The following is a 17,594-nucleotide window of genomic DNA, read 5'->3' as shown; positions in this document are numbered from 1 at the left end:
TTGGTCTTGATGAGCTCAGCCTCTTCGATTTGTTGGGAAGCTGACTGCATTTTTATGCAATTGGCGGTGTTTGTTTCAGTGTTGTTGTTAAAAACAGTTGTTGTAAGTATGTGTGTTCTTGCAAATGTTTGTGCTGCTGCAGCCGCTTTGTTTTATACCATGCATCGTCTTAACGCACGCAGCACGTGTATGAACACGGTTGTCATTTGGTTGATTGTTAGGTTGCCTGAAAAGGAAGGCGCAGAAAAGCCAGACTGCAGGCGGCCGCACTTAAGTCATCATTAGGCTTATTGACCTCCTCCAGAAACTTATTAAATTTGGTAGAACACCTCATTTTTTCCACTCCTGCTGGCCAATGTCACTTAAGTTGGAGCACTTAAGCCGTGAAATATATACCTTCTCATCCGACTAAAGGCTAGGCATTCGCAGAGATAATGTTCCAGCGTCTCGTCATCATCAACGCGTGATCTGCATTCCACCGAATCTACCTTTCCAAGTTTTTGAAGGTGAACTCTTATGTGCTAAGTTTCCTTTTGCTTAGTAGTAAGCGGTTTTTGTATTTCCACAATCAACACTACCCCAAAGTTATTTTTAGTATACCCTGCATTGCTACTATCCAATGCTTGAGGTGTTCCTCCAATGTCAACCGCATCAAACAACACTTCAAGGAGCTGAATAATCTGGAGATTTTGTTCCCGTCTGCCTTTTCCTGTCCTTCTATTCCTTTATGAATGATTACTCATATGATATTAACCGAGTTACCAACTGAGAGTCTATTTATCGCCTACTTGCATAAACTAACGCAGTGAGTCTTTTATTTGCCGCTATTAAAGCCTTAATTACCGCTTGGCTGTCCACTAAAAGGTTCGTAGTCTTACTGGTTAGAGCAGAAGCCCACTTGGCACTTTCTGTTAAGCCAACAATTTCAAATCGTATTGGATTACTACTCCTGTTCATAATTTTCTCTTTAAACCGTCGAGATTTCGCCTTTGGAACTGTCGATCATAGAACCATTGGTTCATTCTTGTCTACTAAGGAATGACAACATTGTGTTTAATTTCTCATGGCTCTTCATTTCTTGATGACATTGCCAGTTTTGTTCGACTTCCTTAACAATGTCGAATATGATACCATTCCTCCAAAGCCTAAAATCAGTAGCCGGCGGACCGTAAGTACTGCATTATACTTCACTTAAATATTTATTGGCCGGATATGGAGAATAACCTCCAGGGGTTCCGCTGATGCAGTTTTAATTTTCGATAATGCCATCCACCATACCACCGCACCATATGATAGTATGAAACGGATAACATTTGTAGGCCATGCTAAGTCGTAAACATTCCTCCCTATAAAGACCACTGTTTGACACAAGCTGCTTACAGAAGAAACTCTGTGCATGTTACAACAAACACAAAACTTTATTCGAGCTCTTTGAGACTCGTGACAATTTTCATACGTTTGCACAAAAATCTTCAGGTTTTCATCTTTGAACTTAATCAATTATCATCACTAGTCAAAAAGCTCCGATGATATTGATATCATTAACCCCAACAACCGCGCCGTTAGTTCTGCTTTCTCCAGAATAGATAAGGAAGCGGAGCAAATGGGTCTGGTAGTGAACGAGGGCAAGACGAAATATCCCCTGTCATCAAACAAACAGTCGTCGCACTCGCGACTTGGATCTCACGTCGCTGTTGACAGTCATAACTTCGAAGTCTCAGATATCTTCGGCTATCTTGGAACCAGTATTAGCACCAACAACAATGTTAGCCTCGAAATCCAACGCATAATAACACTTGCCAACAGATGCTACTTCGGACTGAGCAGGCAATTAAGAAGTAAAGTCCTCTCTCGACGAACAAAGCCCAAACTCTATAAATCACTCATTATTCCCGTCCTGCTATATGTGGCAGAGGCATGGACGAAGACAACATCTGATTAGTCGATGTTACGAGTTTTCGGAAGAAAGGTTCTGGGAAACATTTATGGTCATATCGTCCGAACGCTCTGAAAGTATTCGACGCTGTACCCGCCGGGGGAAGCAGAGTAAGAGGAAGACCTCCACTCCGTTGGAGAGATCAGGTGGAGAAGGACCTGGCTGCACTCGATATTTCGAATCGGCGCCAAATTGTGAAAAGAAGAAACGAATGGTGTGCTGTTGTTAATTCGGCTTTAACCACGTAAGCGGTGTCTACGCCAGTAAAGAAGAAGAAAAAGTCTAAGCCAGCGTAAATAAATACGTGAATGGCAACCCTGTTCAAAAACAACTCATCGTATACAGTGCAGTTGCTTTCGTCTTTAAAACACTGTTCGCAACTCCATCAACTCTACGCTCACATTCTCTAACTTACCTCATCCTTATTTGGGCTTCTTTAATCCATTACTTACTGTCTCACGACGTTAGTTCACATTTCTCTTATAACAAGCAGTCGAAGTTCCTTTTAGTCTCTCTCTGCCACTCTCACTCACCGCCATCGAACTTCATTCAAATGCATTTGGCGCGCATTTTTGCTTTGGCAAAAGTTTTTCGAGCGTATAATGAATACTCAAATACTAAACTTAAATGGTGTGTGTGTATAATGGGAACTCCCTTGGAGTTGCTAGTCATTTCTGCCGACAAACTACTGTCGCTGTCATTTTACCGTTCAGGGCACCTTGAGCTTAACGCAGCCACCCTGTATCCACCTCTTCAGTATTGCTTGGCTCATTGCTTAGCACATTTAAATTCACAAGCTTAATAACAAACCGCTTTTGTTAGTCTGCCGAACACACTCGGTGACTCACACACGCGTTCTGCGCTCTACACATCGCCCGGAGTCTGTGTGTCTTTTCGATTTTCTTCAGCTCTTACTTATCCACAGCATTCTGCGCTACAAGCGTTCTTTGCATATAATCGACATTGAAAATGTTTGTCGAACTTGAAAATTATTCGATTAAGTGCATTACCGGCGAGACATGGATCCGCAATCATGGCAGAAGCTGATATTATATGCAGGCAGCTTTAAATATGTGCTTGCGTGGGTATGACTATAGGCGCCTAGACAAATACAAGTAGTGATGCACACACACCTACAAACATAATCTTTCTGCACGTCCAGCCCAGCCGCCACAGACTTATATTCGTACGTAAATCGAAGCGCATTGAACGAAAACGACTTGTAAGTTAGCGCTGTACTAACTTATAGCGGCAACCACAACCCACTCACTTGTTTGTTATACCCGCGCTTCATACTAAAGTAATCAAGCCGTTAGGTAAGCCAACTAAAACCACCAACAAGACAAATCGCATGGCGACATGTACTTCGTACAGCTAAGTCTCACACCCCATAGACTTCAGCACGTTTCACAACCCAATCAGCTGTACTGCCGTACTCACGCTCCGCCACTCTCAATTTACGCTTCCTACTCTAACCTCTGCGCAGCAAATCGTTACGCAAACTAACTAACGCACACAGCGCCGCGCACAAGTATTTTACTGGCATTATACAGCTTGAGCGCCTAAGTGTATGCCATGCACTCGTACCATGACCACCTTAAAGGTAAACTCAATGAGTCTGTCAACCGAGCCGTCGTCATAGTGCGCTTGTTGTGTACTCACTCCTGCCACGCTTTGCTAGTTTCAAGTTTATTTTTATTGTTGTTATATAGTGGTATGTTTACGTATTTGTGTTGCCGTATCTACTGCACATTAACAAACAGTTTGAGTTTGCTTGTAATCCCTGGAGTTATGCAATGGTTTTCAACTTACTCCTCAATATATTGACTCCGCTACTCCAGCCTCTGCTTGGCTGGCACGTCTCCCCTGCTATTATCTGCTCTCTAACTTAGCACACAATTTCTGCTCACCGCTCCCGTTTCACGTTACGTAACCATGTATTGGCGTTGTCGCTGCTTTGCAGGTTGTTAGTGGCATGTTTTCCCCTTTAAGTACTCCATTTTTTGTGTATTCACTTATGTGGTATATGGTATAACGGTACATATATGAGAATGTGTTCGCTGACTGGGTATATGGCTTACAGGAGTTTACGCAAAACATGTGTTTGCATATTTTTTTTTGAACTGAGTGTTGATGACTACTAACAAAGCGTTCGGAATAAATACCGGGGGATTAAATTTGAATGCAAGAACATATGCAGCATGTACACTTATGTGCAAATAATATTACGGGGAGCAATGAACTTTCAGTCGAAGTTTTTAGTTCTAGTAAATGTTGTAGTAAACCCATGGAACTAGAAGATAATCACTAACATTTTTTACAGCTCACAAGTTAGGATCTCGTGTTCTCTCATTTCGGGCAGGTATATGACCGAACTAAGCTCGTGAGGTTAAGGTTTGTGTCACTGCTATTCGGAAAACGACAAAGGTATTGCCAAATCATTAACAAAAAAATCTCAAATGATAAGAGCAATATATAGATACGTAAATCCAAAACTTTTATACTTAGAACTAAATTCAAGTCTCACCTTGAGCCGTTCAAACAATTGCATACATGGCTCTCTTCACTCCAGTTATAGTATATAGTTAATATAAAGCTAAAGTGTGAAAGATTATAAATCCGTCTCATCGGTTCTTCGGGAGAAAATTAGCTACAATTTTAGGTGAATGTAATGGTTGAACATGTGCCTCATCAGAAAATGATTTTCTTAAAAAAGCTTAGGTTATACTGGCCGGCTATCACGCTATATATAGATCTACTGGTCCTTAGTAATGCCAGATCTTAATGTGAGGTGAAGAGTTCTCCATACAGAACGTACAAGTTTTTTGCGAACTTTAAGAGCCACTAAATGTCTACGTTTCATACTTCGCCCAGTGCTTTGAACTCCGAAGCTCCTAGATACCTGAGTCTAGTTCTAGATAGTGCTGAACAAAGGCAGATAACGTGTTCCAGCGTCTCTGTCATGTTAACTACTCTGCACTTTCTGCATGTGTCGTTATCACTTATGCCCATCCGGCTCGAATGTGATGCCAGTAGGTTGCGACCTGTCAAGAGGCCAACAGCCGTCCGGCAGTCTTTTCGAGACCGTGTGAGTAAGAAGCAAGCGAGCATCCTTAAGAGTATCTTGCAGTTGACCTTGGCGTTCCCGCATGTACTTAAGACATGCCATCTCGCCCTGATTCGTCTGTAAGTCCTTTCGTTAATTCCATTATTTATCGGTCTTAGTGACTTCCGTACTTCTTGTTCTTGTTGGGTAGCCAGTTGAATGGCACATTCGGCAATCTCATCAGCTTCTCCATTTCCCGGAACTCCATTGTGGCCTGGAACCCAGTATATATGTGTGCACCTTTCCGGCAGCCGCTACATCTACGGCTACCCTGCTTCTAAGAACATTCTCTGACGTAATGCCATGTGAGATTATTACCTTAAATGCTGCCTGCTGAAGCTTGAAGGGTCCTCCTGTGATCCAAGTCCGAGCAATAGATTCCGACGTCCATTATATTAGCCACTTTGGTTCCATTTGTGTAGATGTTGTAAGTTTGGCTGCTTTGTCGCAGACTTGTCCACCAGCTTATTGAGCTAAGCTCGAAGGTCCTTGTAGAGAACTCACCTAATGCCGCCAATCTTACAGCTGATTTTGCGAGTCGATTTTCTGTGGGAAATTTTATTCATAGTGGTCTCCCCCACAACAGAGCACCATAAAGTAAGATTGGCTTGACCAAGTAGACTCTAGCATTTTCTTACATGCGTCTACAGCACCACTGGCCTTTTGTTCTCTTTCCTCTACTTTGAGTTTCCACTTCAGCCTGCTGTCCAAAATTACTTCCAGGTACTTGGTATGCATCTTAGTTGTCAGTTCAACTCCACTGAGCCTCGAGAGTTTCTACGACAGAATCCTGTACCTTCTTGTAAAGAGTATCCGTTTTATCAGCATTAACCTCTTGGTTGACCGATATCGATACTTAGAAATTGTATCATATATTTTGAGGACCTTCGCCGTTTCCTTCTGGGTTTTACAAGCTGTCTTACGAAGGAGAAGAAGGAGATGAATCCACTGAAACATTTTATTATATATCCTTAAAATTTTTTCATACTTAAAATACCCTTTAAGTTTGTAACAAAATTATAAAAATGCAAAACGAGAATTGAATTAACCTCACCACTAAACTAAAAAAAGAAAAAGCTTCGGTGGGTTCGCCGCCTTCTTCTCCTTAGAAAGTCAACTTGCACGCCTTAAATTCGAAAACTTCCATTAAAATTCCCTGAAGCATACATTTAGGCAGTGCGCTAATACGCCTGAATATATGCTAAGCCTTAATGCGCACAGCACAGCTGCAGCATTTTCCAATGGCCACGTAATGAGCAAAGTTGTCAATGTCGATGAAATACCATAGTTGTTGTTGTTGCTTGCATTGTCGTTGTCACGAAGTGTATACGCCTTAACGTATACAACAAAGCTGGCTGCCTTACTTTGCAAGTGCAACGTTGCGAAGATGCATAACCCCAAAAGTAATTTTCCTTAGCAGCAACTTAGACATATCGGAAACTCTGGCAAAGAAAATGCGCGAAAATAATCAACAAAGTGCAAGCGTGTGAAAAGTGTTGAAAAGCAGAGAAGACAGCAAAAGATGCAACACCATGCACACGTATACATATTGCTGTGTGTGTGACGCTTTCAGGCGTTGATACCCGTTCAAGCAGTTTGCTGAACTTTTCGCAGCCATTGGCATTGCCACCTACACATGCATAGCAACGCAGCAAGAAAGAAGATTTGTAGCGCAGCAAAGCCGGCGAATATTTCCCTCTTCTTTTTGGCTTTTTCGAGTTCAACTAGTATTTCATCAAGTCTCGCACATTTTATTTATTTATTTTTTATTTCCGAAATTTGCACTTTTTCTCCGCTTTCAGGCGCTTTCGCTCAGCTTCTGCCGGCGTTGGCAGGAAATTGGAAACGATACCCTTACAAGTGATTGTGCATAGTTTGTGGAAAGTGCGAAAAAGCAATTGACAAGGCCAACAAAAACACCAACACACACAACGTAGGGGATTATTTTACTAAACAATAAAAACAAGCAAATCTCGAATAACTTGCACAAAAATGGCAAGCCATCGAAAAGTTGCCAAATGAAATCGCTTATAATGGCCTGATCAGTTGGGCGCTGGGAAGAAAGTCTGCGTTTTTATTTTTATTGTTATACTTATACCCGCAACAGGGCATATTAAGTTTGACACGAAGTTTGTTGCACCCAGAAGTAGAGAATATTTATAAATGAACAGCTTTACGAGTTGGTTAAGCCATGTTCGTCCGTCTGTCTGTGTATACGCGAACTGGTCCTACAGTTTCTGAGAAATCGCTCGGAAATTTTCTCACGAACTTTTGTCTCCATGATCATTTATCGCAATCGCCGATATCGGATCACTATAGCGTATAGCTGGCATACAAACTGACCGATAGCACTCAAGTCCTTGTATGAAAGAATTTTTTATTTGACAAGATGTCTTGACTGAATTTGACATAGATTATTATGTTGTTGTTCTTGTTGTTGTTGTTGTTTTTGTAGTACTAAGGCATCGTTACAATCCTCGATCAGATTGCTCAGATCAGATCAATTATAAGCCATAGAGATCCTGTCATATAAACTGGCCTATCAAAATCAAAAAATAGATCTTCTTATACCCTTGTATAAAATATATAAAAAAGATGCACCTGTGAAGGGTATTCTAGCTAGAAGTTAACGTTTTTTCTTTTCTTTGCCACCTTTGGCTAATAACAAAAACAATAAGGCAGGCGTCTTACTATTTTATTTTTAAACTAGACAATCACCTCAAAGGCTCTAGTAGAAATAACTCTTTAATTGTGTTTGGTGTAGTGTTTGTGGTTGTCATGTATAATATAGTTGTGGTTCCCAAAATAACGGGCAACTTAGTTGACATTTACCTTTACAGCTGATGCTAAGATCCAGCGATGAAACCACAGCGGTTCTCCGTTGGATTCGGTATATTGCTGAACGTCTGACAAACGAAAACATCAGCCGAAAGACGCTCTCCAAATTAAAGTCAATTTAAAACTGATTTGCGGCAACTTAAGTTCTCTCTCTCTCACAGTGTTGAATTGGAGAACCCGGTCGATTGAAGCTTTTAGCTTTACTTTTAACTTTACTGATTTTTCATTCGGTGGTCTCTAACCAACACTTTGTATTGCTTGCAGTGCTCCCTGAAACGTCTTAAAGTATACTGAACTCAAAGAAACGCCCAAGAAATTCTTATTCTCGATAATGTTGGTTACTATAGTTTCTTTAAAGAAACGATTGCTAGATAATAGCTCGAAAAAAAGAAGAAAATAGAGTTGATCGAAGAATTATTAACACACTAATTCTCCGCAATGCTTGCCGACGAAAGCTTTATTTAAATTTCAAATCAAAAAGCTTTTTATGAAACCAAGAACTTTCCAAAAGCTTCCTATATTATTCAAAGCTTCTAAGATCTATGTTTTAGTTACTTATAAATATTGTATAATTTTCTACCGCTGAAAAAAAGTTAACGAATTTTTGTTTAATAAACTGGACAAAAGTGAAGTGTTATGTAAATAGAGATTTTTTAAGGGAGAAATTTTGTGCTGAGCGTATTTGTTATTATTGTAATAGGAGCACACGTAACTGTGAACTCAAATCGTGTATGAACACACTATGAGATCCGAGAACCTGCAAACAAATTCAAAGCATTGGTCGTCATGAGTTACAAATGTTACTTCTTACTCTCGAGAACCTCAAACAAAAGTCACCGGTCTGCCATAGTCAAACAATTTTTTTTTTTTGCAAAATTCGTTATTTTTTATTAATCATATTTCCTTTCAAGTATGTTACACTGATTTAGCTACCATCCAACTTTTCGATACCATTTTTGTTCTTTGATTCCAAATAGGGCTCAGTTTCGGCGATCCACTAATCATTCTTCTCAGCGAGCTTTCTTTTGAGATCTAAAAGTAGTAAACAGCCGCTATTTTAGGATCTGAAGAATACGGTGCATCATTGATTTCTGTCATCGTACGGGATCTCTCGTCCGAGACAAGACAAACGCACAACCCTGGGGAGAGTTGATTCGCCTTCTGACTTTAGCTCGCCTTCAAACGGATATTTTTTGGCTATCCAGAGGATACTTGATCTAAGTCCAGAAAGTCGTGAGCTGCTTGAGCCATATATAAAGGAAACGCTTCTGGCCACTACCAAGTGAATGACACTCAGAGAACTCTCCTCACTTGCGTGCACATCTATACAGGGCTCCATCTTCCATAATTCGAGCTGCAGAGCTCGCTAATTATTTACGACTTCGAAGTTATAACTGTCAACAGTGACGTAGCATCCAAGTCGCGTATATTACGTCTTGTCCTCGTTCACTACCAGACCCATCTGCCTCGCTTCCTTATCCAGACCGGAGAAAGCAGAACGTGGTTGTTGAGGCCAATGATATCAATTCACCGGTATACGCCAGCAGCTGTAAAAGATTATAGATTATAGAAGATTGACCTATTGGAATAAGCTCTGCAGCTCGAATTATGGAAGATGGAGCCATGTATAGATGTTCACACAAGTAAGAAAGTTCTCTGAGCGTCATTCACTTGGGAGTGGCCGAAAACCTTTCTTTTATTTATGGCTTCCTGGATTTAGACCAATGTCAGTCTTGAAATTCAAGGCAGAATAACTCTTGCCAGCAGGTGCTACTTTGGACTGTGTAGGCAATTGAGAAGTAAAGTCCTCTCTTAACGAACAAAAACCAAACTCTATAAGTCACACATTATTTTCCGTCCTGCTACGTGTTGCAGAGGCATGGATGAAAACGTTCCAGCTCTGAAAGTATTCGACGAAGCATCTGCTAGGGGAAGCAGAGGAGGAAGAGGACCTCCACTCGATTGAAAAGACCGGGACCAGACTCTACTTAGCCGACTGTTGCGTTTTTTCACACTTTGGAACGGGTTCATTGTATGCAGTCCACTCGGATGACCTTCGATTGGACTTTGGAGTAAAATTGTGGAACCATGTTTCATCCATTGTCACATATCGACTGAAAAAATCGGGTGTATTACGCTTGAGCATCTAATCACATCTCCAAACACAACTCCGAATCATCAGCTGGTTGTTATTTTTGCTCAAAAATGTGCTCGCACGGTACCTACTTCACACAGAACTTTCCCATATCCAAGTATTCGTGCATCATATGATGTACACGTTCAATTGATGCCTGGTAACTCGAACAACTTCACCTTACGTTCACCCAAAATTTTTTTGTGGACTTTATTGATGATTTCGTCGGTAACAACCTCTTTCGGACGTCCAATGCTTCCACTGTCTTCGGTGCTCATTTCACCACGTCTGAACTTAGCATACCATTCCTTTAAGCCGCAAAAAAATTATTGATTTATGTCAGAGCCTTGTAAAGGGTATATGGTAGAAAGTTGAAAAAATGCATACCTTATATAATTTTTGCCAAGAAGTATGCATAGAAGTAGAGAATTTCCGAAAAAGTAAATAGCAGAAAATAAAAAGAGAGAAAAGACACAACTTGCTTCGTTGCTGCCAATGCACACACGCCAAACTAATTTTTTGCTCGCCACCACAATGCGACACTTTTACGACGCAGGCACTTTCTGCTGACCACTCCTCGCTGCGGTATTCTTGACTTACACAAATCTGCTTAAAATTGTTTTGAAATGAAGCCACTTTTCGTCGCCGCTTCACTGGCATTGCATTTTTCAAGTTTCCACATTTTCGAGAGCAAAGATGCAGCAGCAGAATAACTGTTTATTTTTTGTTGCACCCTTTCCGCCGGCGTGCCATCGAGCAGCTACAGCAGACTCGACGCTATTTTACTTGTTACTCTCCTGCCGCTGTTCTTTTCATACCACGCTTAAGCTGATTTCGTTTTATTTATTGGAAAATTTCTTATGAAAGCTGCTTTTCAAAGATTCCACTGCACTGCTGGTATGGCGCGCTACACATTTTTCTACATCATTGCCGTTGACAAATTGTAATGCAACTAAGTAGACAAACAGCAGTCAGTATGGCTGGTAAATGTATGTAAGGCTGGTAATGTGAGGCAGCCACAAAGTATGCTACAAAAGTTTGCCGCTGTAGTAGTCTTCGCTCCCACTCTTCAACCTGTTACCTGCTTCGCATCCACCCAAATACTCAATCAACTGAAGACCTCTTCCTTGAAGCCTGCAAACAGCACTGAGTTGCTTTCCAACATTTGTTTCTTTTCATTGCATTTCCTCTTCGCATCGAAAAAAATTTGCAGAACACCTTCTCACACACACACACACATTTCTCTCACTCACTCTGCTCCAAACGCATTTAAACAACAAACTACAACACTCTACCGTATAATTCCTTCGAAATACCTCAACTTATGTTCATTGCATTGCATACTTTGCGGCTTATTTTTGTGCCCGCCTCATACCTGCTGGTGTGGTTGCCAGCTTATTGCGCATTAAATTGAAAAGCATGTTATTTTTACTCATTCATATGAGCAAAAAGGTTATTTTCTATTTTCAAATTGAATTCTCTACTTTCATACTCGACTTAACTGCTGTGCACACACACATTTCGTTGAACCGGTGCTTAACGCCTGCAAGTATGCAATTGCGCTATTGCTTGCTGCGCTATTATTGAAAGTAGTTGGCAACATGGTTGGCAATCTTAAGCAAATGTGGTATGCATGCGCCAAGAAGACGTCTCATGAAATTGAATGCGTGTAAATACTAGCTTCTCTATAAAGATTAGAAGGTTTAGGGGTTTTCCAAATATAGTTTGAATATTCGTGCTTTGAAGAAAATGGAAAGCTAGTATCGAGTATGTAAAAATTATAACAACAAACATTGAGTTAAGTTATGTTCTCATTATTCTTCGGAGATTCAGAGAACCGTGGAATCATATTATTCTTCGGAGATTTGGAGAATTATGGGATCAAGTATCAAAAAAATACATGATTGAAATGTTTAAAATGTTTTGTTTCTTCGCTTCAACGACGAAACATAGCCTTTGATTGTACATCTGATTTGTTCATCCAATCTTTCGAAAACGCTTTAGAATCTTTAAAAGCCAACCTCTAAAACACCTTCATGTAAGCTTCTCTAGTCTGAGGAAACCTATATCTTTTAACTCTTTGTTCATTCATTTAACTTTACTTAAACGTTTGTTCAACTTATTGCATGAGGTTCTTACTGAAAAATTATTTGCGTAGATATCTTCAGTACAAAATATATCCACAGTTCTCAAACGTTTTCAAAAAGTTAAACCCAACCGATACAAGTCCCTTCATAGGCGTTTTTATATTCGCTTGGTTCTACTTTCCAAAATAGCAAATGAGTACCAGAGATTCGTCTAGAAAGCTGAGATCCAGACATGAGCTATGATAACATGCTAGATTATTTTCGGTTTTTAACCGAATGCAGTTTCAAACTTAGCCAAAGTTCTATACGAAATCCGGCTATAAACAACACAGAAATAGGCAAACATCGTTGTGGTTTAGAATAAAACAGAGAGTTTCTTATAATATTATTAAAAAACTATAGGGAACTAAAACTTGTATTACATAACTTTGTACTTTTCCACATGGTCTATTGGCACTATACAAGTGTCATAAGTCCCATAATAACATATGGTGCTGCGGTGTGGTGGATCACCTCGAACATGTGCAACAGGCATGCTTGGTGGGCTTTACGGGCGCAGTGAGAACTATGTCAACAAACGCTCTGGATGTTATCCTCGTCATCCAGCAAATACATACAAGTGAAGTATGATGCAGTACTTACGGCCAACTGGCTGCTGATTTTAGCCAATTGGGGAAATGGTTTCATACTCTACATTGTTAAGGAAGTCGGGCTAAATTTGCAATGCGACCGAGAAAAGAAGAGAAATATGCACCGATTATTCTGGGATTGACGGCTCCAACGGCTAAATCTAAATATTCACCGACAGATGACAGGGTGAAATATGAACCGGACCGGGCTTCTGCAAACTAAATGACCACAATCAGTATTTCAGGCCAAAATCGGCATAACAGAAGGTGCCAAGCAGACTTCTGCTCTAACTTGAAAATTCCATAAACCTTCTAGTGGACAACCAACCGGCAATTAAGACTATTCGCAGAGCCAATACAAAGTCTCACTGCGTTAAGTTATGCAAGCAGCAACTAACTCGACTCTCAGTAGTTAAATAAGTTAATAACATTTGGACCAAATCATATAGGAATATAAAGAAATGAAATGAATGGCAGACTGGAAACACAATTACCCCAAGCTGCCGCAGACAATTCTGCTCCTTCAAGGGGAGTTTGAAGCAATGGACTCAGGTCTTGAACTACTAGTAACACAGGTTATACATAGTTACTTTGTGGTTGTCTTGATAGCGGACATACCAGAAACCATCTAGTTCTAGGCAAAAGCGTACTATGTAGAGCTCATCGGAGGGCACCTACACGTAAGATCCCATCTTTAAAGAATTTGAAAGGAAGATCCGACGGCATGCAAAGCATACATAAAGCATGATAAAACGCTGGAAAATTATCTTTACGAATGCCCAACCTTCAGCCGCATGAAACGGGGGACTTTCCACGGCTTCCAATGCTCCAAACTAAGAGACGTTGGGCAAATGGTGTGGAAAAAATCCTGTTTTTACCTAATTTAATTAATTTTTTGCGTAATGATCGCCTCAGTGGGACCGACTGCGATCTGTTGCAATCATTCAACCAAAACTTGTAGTAATTTTTTATAAGGAATAATTAGTATTAGTCTGTAGTCTACTCTCCTTAAGTACCACAACATATTATGTATGGGTCTTCATCTTCTTTACTGGCTCTTATAGAAGATTTCACCAGCTCGATTCAACTCTGCAGCTCGAATGATTTTCTTCAGCAGTAGATTCAAAAAGTCTAATGATAGGGAGTTGCCTTGTCTATAACCTTCAACGTCAGTTGAGCGCCATTCACGTGGGAGTGGCAAGAAACGATTCTTTAAAATATGGCTGAAGCAAGCTCACGACTTTCGGTCTTCGACCAAGTAACTTCTGGGTAGCCAAAGAACATTCGTTTGAAGGCGAATTAAAGTGAGCAGGTGAACCATTACCATATTACCATACGCTGGGTTAGGGACCCGCCACGTAAAAATGAACAGCCTCAGATGAAAGACCCCCCATTTTAATAACGACCATGGCAAACGCATAGGTTTTAGCCCTTTGGAGATATTTTCGGGAACTCAAGTTAATAGCAATTTCAAAGATTTTAATACGACTTTTAGCTGGTGCGCAACTATTTTAAAAAATAAAATATTTTTCTGCTGAAAACCCAACCCTAATGAAAAGGCTGATATACTAAACGTTCCAATTTTAATTATGACCCACACAAAGGCATGCCTTGAACAGCTGGAACTCGTCTGAGAGCCATAACTCATACACTGATTACACATACTTAGGGCAGACGTCACGTGTACAGCTCTTGCGCCTTCCATTGAAGCGCAGAGATTCTACCAATGTCCACTCATTGTCCACACTTTCTATTACAATAGGCTTTGTCGAGCACGAGTATAAACTCCATAACACACATTCATTGCCATATGCATTTCATTCTAATAGAACGCCTGTAAGCTGCAAAGTCTTCTGCTCAGCCGCACACACATAAATATACGTTTCACAAATGTTCGCAAGAATTAGTCTAATATCATACACACAGCAGGTCCAGCAGTCTGCGGCATTGTCCAGCCGTTAGCAATGAGGCGCTTAAAATTTACACTCATACACACACACCGCATCGCTGAAGCCAGTGGAAGGCATTTTATTTGCCTATTGGTCCTTCTGTTGGCGGTCTGCATATGCGGATGACAGGTTGCAGGTACAAACACACATACACTGAGTTCTGCGCCAAAAGAATTGCACCTTTTTACTTCTAGCACCCTTGTTGTTGCAAATATTGTTATGTTTGTTGTTTTCAAACCCGGGCATGCCTTCATACTTAACGTCTGGCTGTCGGTCTTTCTGTCTGCTCACTTTTCAGCTGCGCTTCAGTTTTGAATGTTTGGACGGCAGTTGTAGTGACCATGAAATGCGCAAGCTAACAACAATAATCCTCATGTTGTACAGCCCACACAGCAACAACAAGCAGCGCAAAAAACTTGCAAATGACATAAACACTTCTTAAATGCTGTTGTTGCACAATTATCGCCTTTTTTTGCTTATCTTTCTGCTTTCTTCTTCACCCTGCATTTATTCTGAACACAAATTCTCCGGTGTTCTCACTCGATTTACAGCTGTTTGCTGCTTTGTTTTTAGGTTATGTAGCTTTGTAGGAAACATATTTTCACTTCGGAGGCTTTTTAATTTCAAATTCTCCGACAGGTGTCGCTGCACTGCCCTGAAATATCTACAAATAAACCTTTTTCTTCCTTACTGGCGTAGACACCGCTTACGCGGTTAACAACAGCGCACCAGCCTTTTCTCCTTTACGCAAGGTGGCGCCAATTGGAGGTTCCAAGCGAAGCCAGGCCCTTCTCCACCTGGTCTTTCCAAAGGAGAGGAGATATTCCTCATCCTCTGCTTCACCCGGCGGATACTGCGTCGAATATTTCAGAGCTCGAGTGTTTTCGTCCATTCAGACAACATGACCCAGCCATTGTGGTCGATGTCTTTTAATTCGCTGAAATTATCTACGACTTCTAAGTTATCGTTAGTGAATGTGACATGTGAGCCTAGTTGCGAGTGCGGCGACTGTTTGTTTGATGACAGGAGATATTTCGTCTTACCCACGTTCACTACCAGACTCATTTGCTTCGCTTCCTTATCAAATCAGGAGAAAGCAGAACTAACGGCTTGATGTCAGTATCATCGCCATCAGAGAATCGCCTTTTCTGAAACCTCGTTTGGTATCGAACGGCTTTGAGAGGTCCTTCCAGATCCCGACGGAGTTTTTGGTATTGTTAAACATCACTTTTCGGGCATAACGGCATAAAAACAGTTCCTTATCGCTATGTTTAGGAGATTTATCTCAGGGTAGTTAGCGCAGATTTTGCAGATGGGGCAGAACACACTTAAATTCCAGTCGTTGGGCATTCTTTCTTCCGACCATATTTAACAAAGAAGCTGATACGTGCTCCTTATCAGTTGTTCGCCATCGTATTTGAATAGCTCGGCCGGCAATCCATTGGCCCCGCCGTTTTGTTGTTCTTACAGCTGGTAATTGATATTCGAACTTCTTCATGGTCAAGGAATGTAAGGTATGATCAATTGTCATCGATTAAGGGATCGCGTTAGCCATCTCCAGATGTTATACCTTCACTGCTCCTCAGGAAGCTGGAGAAGTGATCCTTCCATAATTTTAGTATGCTCTGGGCATCAGTCAGTAGATCACCTCTGAGGGTTATACAAGAGTATGCTCCGGTCTAGTCACCGCATCTTTTCGTAGAATTTTCGAGCATTAACCTTGTCGGCCGGCTTGTCAAGCTTTTCATACTCACGCATTTCAAAATGCCTCTCGCTTCCCTTTTCAGCTCTCGGTGTATATCCCATCCCGCTCGTGTTGTGGTCGAGGCAGGCAGTCTATTTTCTCTACGCTGCAACCCGGCTCCTCATCTTCCCAGCTGTTCTTTTGCATTTTCCGAAAACCAATGGATTCGGATGCAGCTGTACGTAAGGAGTTTGAAATGTCCCGTTTAAAAGACTGCAGACGTGTCTTCCGTCTATCACAACATCATCGATGGGGTTAGTAACTTTCGATCCGGGGTCAGCTAGGTAGCTTGGTGAATTTTCCTATACTGGAATCTGGTCAGCCTCAACTCATTTGAGAATGTTTCCTCATCGTGACAGGGGCAGCTCTCGTAGGTGCACTCTAAGGGCTCATAGAAGCCATCTTTGGTTGCATCGTCCTTTTCTTCCATCGGGGCGTGGGCACAAATCAGTGATATATTGAAGAACTTCGCTTTGATACGGATTGTGGCTGGACGTTCATCTACCGGGGTGAATGCCAGGACTCGGCAACGGAACTCCTCATCTCATCAACTAGCTAGGCAGCGCATTTTCTCAATTAAAGGACCGGACATTCCATGTGCATGCGCTTAAATCGTTATCCTTAATGGATTCGCAGTGGTCGACATCAAAAGGGGGGTTTTTCTTGCGAGGTTGCTTAATGCTTTTAATTGAGGTCGTTTTTTACGTGGCGGGTTCCAAACCCTGCGCACAACCCTGTGGATGTACGGTTCGCCTTCTCACTTTAGCCGGCCTTCAAACGGATGTTTATTGGCTACCCAGAGGATACTTTGACAAAGATCGGAAGTCGTGAGCTACTTGAGCCATATGTAAAAGAATCGTTTCTGGCCAGGCCCAAGTGAATGGCGAGAAGAGGACTTTCAGCACTTGCGTGAACTTTTACAGATGACTCTATCCTCATGAACTGCTACAAATGACTAGCAACCATTTCAAATTTCATTATTCCATTAAAAAAAAGCCAAGGACAAATGTCTCCAAATGCGACTTTGGGTCACACCCACATATGCACTAATAATCCCTTTAAGCAATAATAACAAACTAATAAATAAATACGAAAACTTACAGGAGATTTTCATTTAGTTCAAACCCACTGAAATGCTCGGCAGCGGAATTTTGTGGCTGCGAAAATTATG

The 17,594-nt window shown here is 41.2% G+C and overlaps 2 protein-coding genes across 2 annotated transcripts in view; both read left to right on the top strand.

Moving 5' to 3' along the window:
* Nucleotides 1-17,594, top strand: part of LOC126757034 (stomatin-like protein 2, mitochondrial) — a 385,292-nt gene that overhangs the window by 4,971 nt on the left and 362,727 nt on the right. The window lies entirely within an intron of this gene.
* The window catches only part of LOC126755838 (uncharacterized), an 84,034-nt gene that overhangs the window by 31,693 nt on the left and 34,747 nt on the right, over nt 1-17,594 (top strand). The window lies entirely within an intron of this gene.

Source organism: Bactrocera neohumeralis, chromosome 4, assembly GCF_024586455.1.
Source record: "Bactrocera neohumeralis isolate Rockhampton chromosome 4, APGP_CSIRO_Bneo_wtdbg2-racon-allhic-juicebox.fasta_v2, whole genome shotgun sequence".
Taxonomy (NCBI): Eukaryota; Metazoa; Arthropoda; class Insecta; order Diptera; family Tephritidae; genus Bactrocera; species Bactrocera neohumeralis.
Note: the sequence above shows the minus strand (reverse complement) of the source record. Positions and strands in the feature narration are given on the sequence as shown.